This window comes from Lates calcarifer, linkage group LG3, assembly GCF_001640805.2.
Source record: "Lates calcarifer isolate ASB-BC8 linkage group LG3, TLL_Latcal_v3, whole genome shotgun sequence".
Lineage (NCBI taxonomy): Eukaryota > Metazoa > Chordata > Actinopteri > Centropomidae > Lates > Lates calcarifer.
The window spans coordinates 2,177,556-2,194,065 of NC_066835.1; the positions used below are offsets into that span (position 1 = coordinate 2,177,556).

At 40.4% G+C, this 16,510-nt stretch overlaps 2 protein-coding genes across 2 annotated transcripts in view; both read right to left on the reverse strand.

Annotated features, from left to right (window-relative positions):
* The window catches only part of rpl15 (ribosomal protein L15), a 224,637-nt gene that overhangs the window by 62,997 nt on the left and 145,130 nt on the right, over positions 1–16,510 (reverse strand). The window lies entirely within an intron of this gene.
* LOC108900280 (ubiquitin-conjugating enzyme E2 E2) overlaps positions 1–16,510 on the reverse strand; it is a 55,683-nt gene that overhangs the window by 30,162 nt on the left and 9,011 nt on the right. The window lies entirely within an intron of this gene.

Here is a 16,510-nt window from a genome sequence, read left to right on the forward strand (position 1 = left end):
GCTGGGTTTTAAAAGGTGCGTTGTGCCTTCTCCTTCTAGACTATAGGTGAAATGTCAGCTGAAGTGTAACACATGAAAGTGTTGGTTAATGAGTAAGGTGATGAGACACAAATGGTCCTGAAGAAGAGGACCTGGGGACAGTTGAAGTGAGTGCACTATAAGCAGTTGAAATGTCAGAATGGTGTGTTGATATTCAGTACTGACAGCAGGTAAAATGTCTGTTGTAGTGTGAAATTTGAAAGCAGTTGAACTGTCAGTTGAAGACTCCAATGACAGTTAACATGTAGCTAGTGAAAACAGTTGTCAGTTCAAGTGTAAGCAATGGAAACACTTGAAATTTCAAGTTTAAGCTCTGAAAGTAGTTAAAGTGCAAGCTGAAGAGAGATATGAGTACAGCTGAAATGACAGTGATGTCTGTCTGAAGTGGTAAAAATTGTTGAAATTTCCTTTTAATTCACTGAAGACAGTTGAGGTGTGTGTTTTGTACACAGTTTAAACATGAACACTGTGTAGCAGTTAAAATGTGAGTTGAGTGAGTTTAGAGTTGTATTTTTTGAGAAAACTTGATGAGCTGAACCATGACAGTATGAAAACTGTGAAACTATAAAAACTATGAAACTGCTCGGTGTGAAAGTGACCTAAGACACTATAACTGTTCTCAAATATGAACTTTCACATATGAGTTGCACTTTCACATATGCCACACACAACACAAGATTGTGTGTCAGATGCATTGTCACTTAGTGGAAAAACTTTGGTTTAGGCCAGGGTGGTGCCTGAGTGGAGAGTGAGTGGACAGAGGATAGACACATGCATCGACATGGCTGCCACTCACTGTGAATTCTCTGGACAATGTCCGGCTCTATTCACGAAATGGCTCAACTGGACATTACACTGACTTTACACTAAGGAGCTGGCAGGGTAAAGCCTCTAGAATATCCAATTCAGCTGATTCGAACATTTGTGTTCTCACACACAGCTCCTCTGGGTAATATCTAGAAAACTTCAGGGCTGCAGTGCATGTGTGAAAGCAACTTATGAAACTATTAGGTGTGAAAGTGACCTAAGATACTTTGCAAAGTACGTTGACTCCCCTACCCTACCTCTACTTTTGTCAGAATCTGAACTTTATACCGTCCTCTGATTTCATTAATCACCACACACTTGCTACTTGCTCATACTGTAAGATACTTTCGATGCCTTGTAAGCACCACTTTAAGTAAAGTGTGGCTATTATTATCTACACAAGATGAAGTCAAATAACGTTTCAATAATATATCAGGGTGCCTCCCTCTGGTCTCTCTACAAGACCTGGCTCTGCCATTACATCGTCCTCAAGAGGCACACACACTCTCACCAAGGTCACAGAGACCTGCCGACTCAGCTCACTATTGTGAGCAAATGCTGTGAGCTACTTGTTAGGCGTTCTCTCATCATATGCAGAGCTGATGGCAGGCCACTCTCAGAGAAATTAACACACTCTCTGCAGGGACAAAATTAAATGACTGAGGAAAATTGCCAAGTTACTGTGAAAAGAAGCACATTGAATAGTCTGGGTGAGCAAACACAGTGCTGTCTAAACCACAGCACTATCAACATTAGTATTATAAAATGCACCACAAGGTTATTTTGAAAAGCCTTTCAAAGAAAACACAGGGCGACCTCTCCAGTAGCCAAATGAAACAGTCTCTCAGTCACCTCCCCATAGTCATCATGGCAACATTGATTAGCCTGCACTTGAACATTGATTAAACGTCATTCTTCCTATAGAGATGCGCGCCTATAGACTGCAATCACTCACACCCAGAAACATTTAGTCTTCCTATAATTCACTTATGTGAATGTCCTCTAAGACAGGACCGCTACAGGAAGAGCCTCAATGCTAGCACAATATTTTGCAGCTGACATGCAAGAGGGAGCATCAGTGCTCTTGGTTCTCTCACAGGCTGTATCTATGAGGCTGTTCAAAACTTATTTTGCAGGACTCTTAATTAACTGCCATTGCGAGCATGAGAGACAATAGCCTTTGCTTCTTACCAGTCCTTGGTGGTCTCTAATACCCTTTTTTACACCAAAACTAGTGTGTATATGCAGGTTTTTTAAATGACGTTAAACCCACAAAAAAAAGGCGATTGCCCTTCTATTTTATTTTCTTTATCTGGAGTGTCACAAACACATCAGACAACAGCGTTAGCAAACAGTAGAAAGCAGTGTGGAAGCCAGTGACTCCTCTTCCACTTGAATCAGCACAAGCTCTCTGAACTCTCTGTCTTGCCAGTGTTGCACATTGCTCCAATAACCACTAAAAAAACAATTCATGCTTCTGGCTGTTTACACGTCAACATCTAGAACCTTGACGTGTGCCACAGCACTGCACTGGAAAAGGGGGGAAAATTAGCATGTCCACTTGGGTGTCATGTTTCCATTGCTGCAGATCGGAGCAGGAGCTGATAAATACCCATGACTACAGAGGAGTCATTTGACCTGGGAATGAATGCCAGCTGTACCCTTTCCCACTTAAGACTAAAGCCAGATGTTAGTGGGTGTTAGTGGGTTTTTTGTGCAGTGTGAAAGGGACTAACAATACTTGTGATAGGTCTGTCTGACTTACAGTATATTAAGTTTGCTATCAAAGCAATATCAAAATGAGCATATGTGTTAAAACACGGCATCAACATCTCATTTTGTATTTGACGGGAAGACAGTCTTCAGCAGCAGGTGCCAGCTGCTGGGGATTTGTCACCTGAATGAAATCAAAGACTCTGGCAGGAAGCTGATCCTTAGTGTGTGTGGTGGCTACTGAGGCCAGGAACTCAGCCTGACTGTCTGTGCAAAGCTCCCTGCCAAAACAGTAATGGAATCTCACCGTAGCTTTGCTCTGCATTGGAACTATTTGTCCCGGTGCCAAGATTTCACTGTTTACCCACATATGAGCCCTCGGGTATGAGCTAACCCATCACCCCTGCAGGAGGAGGGTTACTTACCCTCACAGCACTGCTGAGACTCGGGAAAAGAATGAAGAATCTATCCAGCGATGATTTACGCTGATCCATTAGGTCTTTTTTAAAACAGCATTAATGCTTTTTTCCCAGCTGAACTGCTTTGAAAATAAAATGGGAGACACCCCCCCATTAAGGACCAAGGCTTGAAGGTGATAGCTGTTGAAAGCAGACCACAAAAGGGCACATTAAGAATTCAACAGCCAGCCCAGCCACATCAGCTGGAAAACCAACTGAGGCATGCATGGAGACAATTAACCAGAGATTTACTGTGTGGAGGATGATCCTGCGAGGTACGGGGAATTTGCCTCTTCCCCCCTGTGGCCTCCTGTGAGACACACTCTCTGATTAATGGTTGCTCAGGGCTTTGCCAGTGCAGCGACTGGTACCAGAATGGGAACGTGAATGGCCCCCACGGGCTCCATAGTGCTGCATCTGGCATGCAGGTGACCTATAGTCAGCGAGATGCAGTACAACTACCTTGAAACTCCAACTTTGTACTGAGCTGTTAATTAATCTTATCAAGGACAGACGTGTGCGCAGTGAGGACAGTTGAGGCGTCAGAGTGAATGAAAATATTCTTTGGTAGTTGATGATCTGAGCTACAGATATCTTTCAGATATGCAGTGGAGAGGGATCAGAGCTGCCTGAGAGGCAAAGAGAAGGGATGATTTGGAACATAATCCATGAGCGATAGAGAAAAAATACATCATTCCCACGCCTGCCGTGGCGTTGTCTGCTGACTGAAACACATTATGGTCTGATTTTAAGGCGGCTGTGAAGTGTATGCTACAGTGGAGTGTGTGGGTGCAGCCTGGCTCTCACTGCACTATTGATTCAGCAACACTGCAGTTTAGAGAAGCAGTGGCTGGGTATGAGAAATGGAAAATAAACAGAGAAAACCAAGTGGGATCTGTGGGAGCTCCATGGGAGCAGACCAACAGACCCAGAACCAGTTAAGAATACAGATTCATGGTAATAGTCCAAAACCTACCCACGGCTTCAGATTTTAAAGAAACATTTAGTATAAATCCAAAAGCAACATTCTAAACTCTCACAATAAAAACTCAACAGTTTTTAATCTATCTAACGGTAACTGTTTCACATTTGAAAATCAATCGTGGCACATTTCTCTGGCTCATTCATTCGGTTTAACTAAATTCAAAACCAAACAGAAAACAACAGCTGACAGGACATCCATCAGAAAATGGAAAAAAGTCTAAAAGATTTCTGTTTGGGTTGTTTTAGATTTCTCTGCATGCATTTCTTTTTGCATGACAGCTGCATAATGTCTTCTGTGGCTCTGGGGAAAACAAGTTACATCAGTTGAGTAATCTCAGTTTAGGATATGATAAGGCTGTGTTAAGCCTGTGTTCCAAACTAGTGGTGGGAGTCTGAATCTGGTATTTACCTGGCAGGTAGGGTGTAACCATAGACACTACTGAATTGCATTATGGGAAGAAGAGACTAACAAAAAGACAAAGTGGAAGAAACAACAACTACACTTACTTTGATGAGTTGCAATGTTTTGTCACTCAGTTCTAAGTCACACAATGTCATTACTCTGATTGGTTGTAAGTCTATCTAATTGTGCCCAGAGGCATTTTGGTCTGTGACAGTTGCATATCGCCCAGTGGATATTGATGGATATTGGTTATTTGATGTGGTGATGCCATGGTACTGAGGCTTTATAGTTATGAATCTTTGTGTCCAGAAAAAGGTTTAACTGCTAAACTTAAATCTCTCTCCAAAACAGAAACACAACTTGACTGACACATCATCAACACCAACAGATCTTACTGAAAATTACATATATAAATAAATAACGTGACACCCAGTAGAATGTGTTACAGTTACATGACTCTAGTTCAGTCAGTAAAGACAATCTGTCACTATCTAAAGCTAAATATCTGATGACATGATAAGAGCTAAAAAAAAAAAAAAGATAGTATGTGATTCAAAGAAGTATAAATATAAGAAACTGACATGATTTACTAAGACAAATACTGAATCAGTGACAATAAAATACCAGTGGAACCTGAAAAGCAGTGCATGTTTTTCTTTCTATGGCCTGAGAAGAAAGAAAAAACAGACTGGTAAACAACACTACAGACTGTGCAGTGTTTCTGCCAGGCTTTCCTGAGGCCACACATTTCTGTGGTGGTATCAGCCTCAGGTATGCATGATGACTGTTGTCAGACCAGCACAGCTTCACCTTATCTTCCCTCTCTCACAACTGGCTGGTTGAGTTAAGCTGTAACAACGCAGGCAGATAAAGAGACGCCCCAGACTGTTTCTGTCTGTTTGCTGTCTGTTTTATCTCTGTGATGACAGGGGGAGTCTGGCTACTAACCAGCCGGTTCATACACTACTCTGCTGCTCCTCCACAGACCGGAGGACCTGATATTCAACTGCTCACATTAAAGTTTGTAGCATGATGGCTCAGGTGGAGATGGGACAGTACAGGGGTTATAAGAAATCTCAATATTTCTCAATATATTTTGTTGACTGCTGTATGCCCAAGAAACCTGAGAAATTGTGTTTCTCTAATCAGAGATTAGATTTTCTCTAATCAGAGATAGAGAACCATTTTTTTCTGGAAGAAATACTCAGAGTAAGTATTAATGAGCTGCTGAAAATAGTCCCTGACAAATGCACTGTTTCCTCTTGTTTGAGGAATGTTTGCAAAAAACTACGATCCCTGGCTGCTTTAGGAATTCACTGAGCATTTTTTAATATGAAACTCTATTGTTTGTGAGCTGGTAAAGTAAAAGATTTAAGTCTTCAGCCTGAACCAATGAGCTTAGAGATGAATGCTGCAGACAGGATGGAGAGGTCAGAAAGTACTGACAGATGGACCAACACATTGCCAGTTTTTGTCTTTTCAAGGGGTTTTGGACATTAACAAAAATATAAAACATTATATAAAACATAAAAAAAACAATATAAAACATTAACAAAAATATACAATATCACAACTTTCCTTTAAAAAGTAAATATGTCAAATAAATAAATAGCATGACACTGAGCTACAGAGAGCAAACATGTAATACTGTCAAAAATAGCAGAGATAGTGTGTAGCAGTGTGTAGGTGCCCCTGATGATGCCTGGGTTAAACCTGTGTGGGTTTTTATAGGCTGATACTGATGCTTTATATTTTTATGCCACGAATGATCATTTTTAAGTAGAACATTGTCAGAGCAGCGAGCCTCAAAAAGTCACACGCTTCGTCTGAACTTTGCTATTAACATTATTAACATTTCATCCAACCTGAGACAACACAGCTATCCACTTAAACCCAGACTGACTTTCACTCTTAACAATTAAATGCAGGTAGCTGGAGCCAGGGAGAAGCCATCACATCAGGGGTGGACGGCATGTCTGCAAGACAGCCTTTAATAAAAGGTTTAATAAAGGCCAATTATTGCTGGATATATCAGTCTAGTCCTAATGGGTAATGCTCAGGAAGTGAAAGTGTGCCTCTGTGTATCTGACATGAATGAAGTTTCCTGAAGCGCAAGAGAGGAAGTGGTACAATTATATGTAAGCGCAATTGTGTTTCTCTCTGAATAGTATCCATGCACATGTGTAGTAAGAGAGAATATGTAACTGCCTGTATGCCTTTCTGTAAGAGACTGAGTGGCACTGTAGGAGGATACTGCAGTCCTTCCTCTACAGAACAGGACAGCATATCTAATGAGAGGCTAATCACTCATCTAACACAGAGACACGATGTGCATAGCTGATATACAAACTGATGACCTCATTCACACATACACACACACACACACCACTGCAGAGACAGGCTTAGTCAGCTGTAGCAAACTGCAGACAAGAGAAGGGATTAAATGAATGAGGATGGAGGAGCAGGAACAGGCGAGGAAAAAGAGCTGTAGAATCAGTTATAGCAGCACACACGATCAGAAAGGAGAGCTTTACACCATTAAAGCTATTACATCCACTCAATAGCCTCATGGATTAAATAAATTGTTTAATATTAGAGCGTCTTGGTGGACAAGATGCATATATACTGTGAAAGCTTTTTAAACTGATAGTCTTTGCCTCACTTTCTCACATACACAGCACCAGAGATGTTCAGTTTATTATCACCTAACAGAAGGTTTACTGATCACTGTTTAAATCATCTAACTCTTTTGATAACATGAAATGTGTCAGGATCTCTCTGATTTAGCTCTGTAGGTGACAGATGGATCACACTGGATGTTCACTTTGCAGTAACTAATCAGAGCAATAGATCACACTGTTGACAGAAAACCATGGGAATTTTTACAAAGTGATAAAAGTAGAAACAAACAGCCCAGTCAGCAACAACAAGATACTGATGTGCAGGAAAGACAATTCTTCACTTTTAAGTGTATCTATATTTATTTAATGTTTATTTGTAAAGGACATGGCGCTGCATTTATAGAGTTAACTTGCAATTATATATATATATAATATAATGTTATGGCCATTGAAATACACTCTGTTTTGAAAACCGATACACATGCAAAGACTAGATTTGATATTTTTTTTAATCAACTTTGAGATACAACTTGACACATTGCACTGGCACACAGGTCTGCCTCATTGCACAGATAAATGACTGACAATCAGCTGCACTTTGACGATGGAAACTTGAGATGAATGCACAGAAATACAAAGAATGGGGAAACGCAGCATACATGAAAATATGAATTTAATGAGAAAAACGATGGCCAGGAGAACAGCCACGAGAAGCAAGTGAGAGCTGTTCAAATGCACAAGTACAAAATAAAAAAGAAAGCAGAAAAGAAGCTTTCTCAACCCGTGAATTTGAAGGAAAAGGATTTTTCAAAATTCTTTTCGTTGCCCAAGTCCCCCTGGGATTCCTCCCATGTTGCAGACATCACTGCACAAAACTGAACTGATGTGACAGATACAATTTCTACAGCTTGTTCAAATCTTTTACAGGAGAAAAAATTGGCCCTAAGCAGCCACTTACTGTAGTAAATGTTCCATTAGACAGACAACCACATAATCCCTGTTAGAGTCACTGGAATGAATCGCCCACTTGTGGATGCAGATCTGCAGTCTGAATTTAATTCTGACCTATAACTACAATCCAGATAGCTTTAGTAAAGCCTTTCTCAGTTTCAAACAGTTAAAGCTGCACTCTATCTTGAAGCCTTCCTGGATGTTTAGAGTAAAACCACATGCTCTGTTTTACAAAACCATTTTGTGGCCAAAAAAGGGGTCATGAGAATTAAGTCTGTTCCCCAAGTCCAGCACATTTAACTTTCTCCCTGTTGAAGTGCGATATTTTCCAAATTCTGATATTGATTGTCTAACGGTCATGTTTCCTAGAGCCCAAACCATCACCTCTGTGTATCACTACCTGAGCTAAATATGATGCACACAGCACCAGTGAATGAATGACTTTATATTGAACTGTGACTTGCTCAGTCCATTTTTTTGGTGGTTAGACAGCCCTGGATGCTTTCCTATTAGCTTGTTACTGAGATTTAGGGGATAGCTTCCAATCGTCAGTTCCATTTTGGAACCAGTTCCAGGTTGGCAAAATACCCAGATTCATAAAGTTCCAACAGTAACAAATGTTTTATTGAAATTCAATATTTTTTTTATTTACTGGCAAAACAGAAATGTAGGAAAACATACAGGTAGCAGGCTCCTAGTTTTTGGCAAGGACTGACCATCCCTTTTGACAGTTAAAATGGCAGACTGCAGATGATATCAGCTGCAGTTAACTAGTATACACGCTGTAATATTTTGAGTATTTGTACTGAACCCCTGTGGTATTTTCTTTTGTTCTGTCCAAGCTGGTATCAGAATTATTTGTGAGAAGAAAGAAACACCACTCCCTAACACCCCTCTACATTCATGAGCACTTCTGTGTGTGAGTGGTGACTCTTCTCTGGGGAAATGATCTTTCTCCTCTAACCCTCTAAAATGTGGAGCAACTGGCTCAAGAAAAATAAGCGGAGCAAAGGAAGAAGGCTACACCTACACCTGCTAATCTCATTTTACGGTTGCAGCTACAACTTGGTGCCATTAATTGAGGTACCATTAGAAACAATTATAGTTATTATCTGACGCTGGACTTGGATTTGGATTTGATAAAATGCGACTGAACTCCAGCCCTACTCATATTTTAACATAGAGTTAGCCAGTTGGCATTCATTGAAATGAACACATTCATTAAAAATCAATTTGCAAATTTCCTTGGCTATACAACTGGACATCGAATAATAAGTTCATTACCGGGTGTAAATGGAGGATATATTTTTATCAGATCTTCAGAACAGAAAAGAATAGGCTGTATCAGATGTCTTTTTTCCTTGCATACCTATGTTTATACATAAAATAGTCTGACACTATATGAACAAAAAGTATGTCAACACCCATATGTGTTTATTAATATGCCATTTGAAAACTGTGGGTATTAATCTCCTCTCCTCCTCCTCTGCTCTTCGGGTTCAGTCTTTCCACCAGATGTTGGAACCTGGTCAGCCACAAGAGCATTAGTGAGGTCCAACACTGATGTTGGGTGATAAGACCTGGCTCACAGTCTGCATTCCAGTTCATCAAAAGGTGGTGGAAGGGGTTGGGTCGGGACTTCTGTACTGAGCTGGCTTTATGCTCATGGGTACTATCAAGTCGAAACAGGAATAGACTAAATCCAAACTACTGCAATCGAGTTGGAATCACAGTATAAAAAGTGTCTATATATGTTTAAGTTATAGAAGCATTTCAGTTAATTTGAAATGACATGACTAAGATCTCACAGTTTTCCTTGGGAACTATGTATTAAATATTATGATCTACAGTCAAATATTTTAATAACAGGCAGCAGCTATCACATGAAACACACTAAGTCAACTGTGTGGTTCAAAGTAAACAGTAACTACTAACCACAGCGTGACTGCTTTCCAACACAGTCAGGCCGGTTGAGTGTCCTTGACAGTAACAATGAAGACGTCTCCAGAGCCGTAACCTTGAGCTTAAATGAGCAAGTCACATCTGATAACACCGAGGCAAGACAGAGATAGCTCTGCTATTGTAAGTCTGACATGTGAATTATAAACTGATAAAGATCTGTGGCAACAAAGCAGAGTAACACAGCAATCTTATTTCATCATTTCAGACCTGCATTGTTATGATGAAACAGCTTGTTGTTATTATAATCCACCCCCATCACCAGTGAACTCGCACTGTAACTGCATTTGTGGTATTTCTCAGCAGCAAACCACAGACTCAGCATTGTTCCCTATGAACCAAAAACTCAGTCATCACAAATGCCACAGCATGTTGCATCATACCTGACGTACACTGGTTAGATTTAATCGGTTTACACATATCCTATTTGTTGTTGTTGATCGTGTTTAGGCTACACCATCCTTCCTTTCACTGTCCTCATATGAGCAGATGCAACTCTTATTTTGAGCAGTGAGTTGCTGGCTGAACAGCAGGTGTGCCCACTAGGCAGCTGTTTCACTGCAGGATGTTCCCTAATAACAAACTGGACCTCCCTCCATTTATCTGACAGGACAAAACTACAGCTACAGTAGCTTGCTGGGATGCTGCAGGGCTGGACTGCAGACCTGCACTACAGGCCAGACCACTTCACACGTGTACCTCAACCTCACTCCAACATGACAGAGGAAAGGGACCGAACCACAGGAAAGAAGCTGCAGGTCGCTCAAGTATTGGACAAAGCATCTGCTTGAAAAAAACTTGGCTCTTTTCCTCTGTTTCCAGACGCAAAAGATTAAATGTATCTTTGTTCTACTATCTAAAAAATCTTATGTTTGTTTTGCGAGGCTGCTTTCTGTTATTATGTACCTTATAAAGACAGACTCTGGATTTACTAATTTACTTATTAAATATTGGAGGCTAATCAAGAAAGAACTAAAGCGTCTCTCATTCTTGAATATTCTCTCAGCCTGCATGTCTCTCAGGGTTCTACTTATCTTTAATGGTGCAAGTGGATGCAGTCAATACATTACTATTTTGCTGTATGGCTAGCAGTCATAATAAGCCTAGAGCCATTGTTCATCAAATTCTCCCACGTGACTCAAGTGCCTTACACAAGGTTGCAGGATGTGTCTAAATTATGTACCTTCATCGTGGTTTGCGTCATTTTTGTGGTGACCAGAGAGAAGACCTTCTGAGACCTTGGAGACACAAGTACAAAAAGACACAGAACAGCTTCCATGATGTCTCTGGAGGAAATCTGGAGAATTTTAACCTTGCTGCAATATATGCTGGTAAGTATAGCATATGCAAATAACATATCAATGTTTCTACATAACTACATATACATACATATCCAACAAATACCAGTAATCAAACTTTCTGTGTATGTGATAAATCACAGATTAAGAGTCTAAGTTATCAGGAGTCCTTTTACTTCTGTTTAAATATCAGTTGCAGCTTTTACAGCGTGACACTGTTCAGCACTTTGTTGGCATTTGGATTTATCATCTCTGTAGTAAAAGCTCCATTTATACTGGTTTATTATGGCTGGAAAAGAGCTGACAGGCAGCATAGCTTTGTAGTCAATAACATCCACCACTTATTCTCCCCTGTCAATCACTGTGAGACTACTATGGGCAAAGTGTGAGGAATATAATTCATACTGTACATTTTACTGACATCTTTACATTTTGTCTTGTGGCAGTATAAGACACTACAGCAGACTAGAAACTTTTGATGATACCAATACAGCACTCCTGTTTGACTTTGATGTATTACAGTCCTCACATTAACAGCTACTGAGAGACTGATGGTTCTCACAAAACACAGAGTTATGAGAAAGATGTAAGAGAGAAGTCACTACTAAGAACACTGTATGCTTCACCAATGCCAATAAAAAAAACCTTCTTCCTGACACACTGACACAAACCTTGTATGGTCTTCATTTTTGGAAAAAAGCAGCTATGCAGACACCATGACTCAGAGCTTAACTAGTTTCCACTGTCCAGATGGCCAGATCAGGACCAGGAAAACAGAGACCTGCAGTACATTCCCATGTGCTGCACTCAACAGATGTGACTTATGAACAAAAACGACTAATACATTTTATTTTGTTTGCATAAAGAGAGTTAATTGTAAATACACTGACACAAAATGCCAGCTATCGGGAGCTTAGGTTTACAATTATTTAGTTTTCCACATGATGCTGCCCACCTAATAACAGTCTGCATAATTCATGCTTCTGAAAATGTTCATCCTCACACAATAGAAAAGACCCCTGTTTTTGATAACCATGTAAAGTTATGATTGCCTAACCTGGGAAAAACCTCTCTCCTCATCTCCATTGCTCACTGGAGTGTGATTGCTCATTTTTAAGTGACTATTGTTCATGTAATGGCTGCAGGAAGGTGAAATGAAATAATGAAAAAATCCTAAAATTAAACTAGTCTTGTCTTGCATCACTTCACATTCATGCTGACAACATTTGTCAGTTGGTCACAGATAATACTATGGGGTGTTGTTTTTTTGCACGCAGGGCTTCATTAACCTGTGAGGGGGCCCTGGGCCTAAGTGGTTTCTTGCCAGGAGAAGGTGGTTGTGATGGTCACTTGCTAAGTGGCACTGTTTTGCGTTTACATTAAAAGAGGTTGTAATACGTCCTCTGTGCAGCACTACTTCTTCACGGCAATCTAGATGCTACAGTGAGTCGCTATCGGAAAGTGACAAGACAGGCAAGATGGGCTGAGGCAGGGTTCTTCGTTTTGCACACAGAATTGTTGTTGATCCAGCAAAACAATAAGGAACCTGCATAGATAGCCTGAATCATTTTGATGCTGATGAAAAACTAAATGGCAGAAAATAAATTGACAAATGTTTAATTTATATAATAATCAATAAATCAGATAAGTATTTTTTCAAGCAAAAATGCCATCAACATCTGATTGTTTTAGCTTCACAAATGTACGAATTGACTGCATTCCCTGGTCTCATTTTCCAGCAAAATGAAAAGCTGAGGTTCTGAACTGTCAGTGGGACAAAGCAAGACAAATGAAGACATCAACTTAGACTCTAGGGAATTGTGGTGGGTATTATTCTTTTTTCCTAACGTTGTATAGACCAAATGACTACTCAAATAATAGAGAAAATAACTGGATGACTAATCTGTAATGAAAATAATCATTAGGTGCAGCCCTATTTTAACATGTTTAATTGTATTTTAATGTTACTGTTATGCTCATCTCTGAAACAGCATTTAAACCATCTTTTTACAAAGACTTCACTGAATAGCAGAATAATGCAATTCTTGGAGCGCTGGTGACTCTGTAAGAACCCTATACTACACCTACACAGTGGGCTGCCACAGTGGGAAACATCACTGCTTTTGAATGACCAAATAATACATGAGAGGAAGACAAGTCTACTTCAGGTTTTTAGACTAGTTTTATGTTAGTGTTGAAGCAGAACCTGCATCAAATGAGTGACATTGCTGGGCTGAGATCAGTTATTTAGTAAGAAACCGATGTCCCCTGAATGCATTAGTGTGGTTCATGGTAATATGGTAAACTGAGTTGTGTTTGAGTCAATCATATCTAAAGCCTGATTGTAACAGGTGAATTTACATCTCTCTTATTCAACCCATTCTGCACTGATACTCTCTTCTTCTCTACTACTTTCATTCCTCAGATGATACTGATATTCACTGGGAAGTTATTCCTCTGAAGCACACAAAGTCTTACTGGGATTAAGAAGGAGAAAGAGAGAGCGAGCGAGCATGAATGATAGTGAGAGAGAGCGAGAGAGCATGGCCAATTCCCCCTTGGAATCCACACATTGTTTCCCCTCAGCCGATGGGGGATTCTTATCAAAATGCTGCCAGGACTATCATGAAAGGATATGGTAATTATGGAAAACACACACACACACAGAGCCAGGAAGACGACCAAGCACTGGGCTAATATAATGTGTCTGGTGTGGGGGCTATTTACATACCCTTCCAGAATGCTTGTCACATTCAATTAATTACTCTCTGGCAGTGTGACAAAGATGATTAAAAAGAATGGTGAAAAATATTTCCTCATACAGGCTCCAAAAAATCCACTAAGTCCTTTTAAAATGAAGCCAAATGAAAACAAGGCATGCTGTCTTAGTAAAAGTTAAAGGTGTTTTTTTTTCATTCCCAAGAGGGATTACAGTACCATTCCTTCTATTGAGGAAGGGAATGTACAAAATGAGCCAGAGAGGATGTTTGCTGGAGCTGCTGTGATCATGAGCTGTGCTTTATTCTGGCGGGAGGAAAAAAGAGCTGAAGCCTGTGGGGTAATGAGCTGCATCACAGCGTCCGTTCATAACCCCTCACATCTGATGTCTTTCGGCGAACACAGCCTATTTAACACTGTCAGATCAATTAGTAGGTGAAGAAAGGGCTGGGGAGATGTGGAGCCTTTTGTTCAAACAGACACCGTGTGAGGAGGTACAGTACTGTTTAAGGGAATTTATCTCAGCAGAAGGTTTTTAATGTTCACAATGAGCAATTGTGCTCTGCTTTTCGCACAAAGGAACAGGCAGAATCAGAATTATTGTGGTGAGACGTGTAGATGAAATCAAACACAGAGGACGTGACAGCCTTGTGGGGGAATCGGGAGCTGTTAAGAGTGAGGCAAATACCCCAAGGGGCATATGAATACAGAAATCTACATTTCAAGTAGCACCGCGCCTCCGGTGGCTTGGATGTCTGACTCCCCCCCTGAAAAATGCTCCGGCAGCCTGAGCCTAATTTTTCACTTATGACTGAGGATTCCCGACTACACCCGAGCTCAATCCATTCGTCACAAGGGCTCCTTTCAGCGTGGACATTCTTCAAGGAAGAACACAAAAATGTCATTTTCTATACAAGTGTCTGCCCATGAAATTTCTTTTTCCCCCTCTGCTGTTTGGCCCTTTGTCAGGAAACATAATGGCTTGCTTCAACCAGATTAGCCTTGTCTTTGAGATTGGAGGGCTGACAAACAGCCGGCAGGTGCCAGGGAGATCTCACAGACTCTGACAGATAGTCTCCTCATAAAAACAGGTTTCTCACCTACTGAAAAACAGTGGCTGTTTATTAACACTGTAGGCAACACTAGCAAATGAATTGTTTTATTCTGAAAGGTGAGAGAGATTACCTCCATTTATATAGCTGTCTGCAGATGCAAAGTTTTCAAAGGTGAAATGGCTATTTTTAATGCCTTTCCCCAAATGTTAGATTCATTTGATGAGTTAACATAGACCGAGATGAAAAAGTTTATAATCAATGCAAACAATGGATGCAGCTGTTATTTTTATTATTCTTAGAGTAATTCAAAACAAGCTCTGGCTGCAATCATCATCTGGTCCATTTTACAATGTTAGGTGGAGTTATTGTTCATGCTATGAAATCACATTAATACAGACGTGAGGGAGACCAGAGATTTGATTAGGTAGAGTAAACTAAATTTAGAGATATCAATCTGACAACTTTTTTCCTGACATCTGTTACATCAACTCTAGGTATCTGCTGATAGTGAGTACCAATCCAATGCCTGTGCTCACTTTTTTCCCCTGAAATTTAAAATCTGGAAATTCATTGCATTAAACTCATTGGGGTCATTTTCATCTGAGCTAATATGAAGACAGAGATGACTGTAGCACTGAGAGGCCACAGATGTGACCTTTACCAGTCTGGCTAATATCAGAAATGGAAAAATTGTTCCATGAGAATTTATTTCACCTGCATGCTGCAGCTGTCCATCAGTGTTCACAGTGAAACCAGAACGCTCACAGTTAAAGTGGGGGCCTTGACTGGTCATCAGAAAAGAAAAAAACAGCAACAACCACAGCAACAAAAATGCAGGTAGTGTAGATTCTTTAGGGTTGGTTCAGGTCTGTGTGAAGTTGCTGCTGGGTCTGGATATGTGGTATGAGTTCAGGTATCATAATACTGCTAAGAGAAACTGTTGATGAAGATGACTCATTAAAACCCTATAGAGGAATCACAGTATCCATGCTAATTTAGGTATAAGGTTAGGTGAAGGTGACGAATAAGGTGAAGCGCTACAGAAGTGTGTGACGAAGCTAAAATAAGCTGTCCTGTGGATACATAGAGGACAATGAGTGCAGCATCTGCATGCATCACGATTCATCACAGCAGCTCACTGCTGCTTGTAAGAGCTGTATATAACACCAGCCTGGGTAGGTGCTGCATGTTGCATATATTAGACAGGCTGAACCTGCCCTCAGGTCAGTATATGATACAAATAGAACTGAGGTTGATTTATTATAACAACACAATCTGTCTAAAACAATATAAAATCTGCACGAACCTAACAAGAATGATGTCTCCACAGTACATAAGTACACTGATTGGAAGAGAAAATCCTGGATTGGTGAATCCCTACTTTTTTGGGTTGTGGAAAACTATCTGGAGTGACTACACCCAGCTGCTTTGCCAACAAGTCTGAGAGCATCCAGGCATCGAGGCTGAGCTTCCCTGCTTCCTCAGCCCTACAGGAAATGTCTGC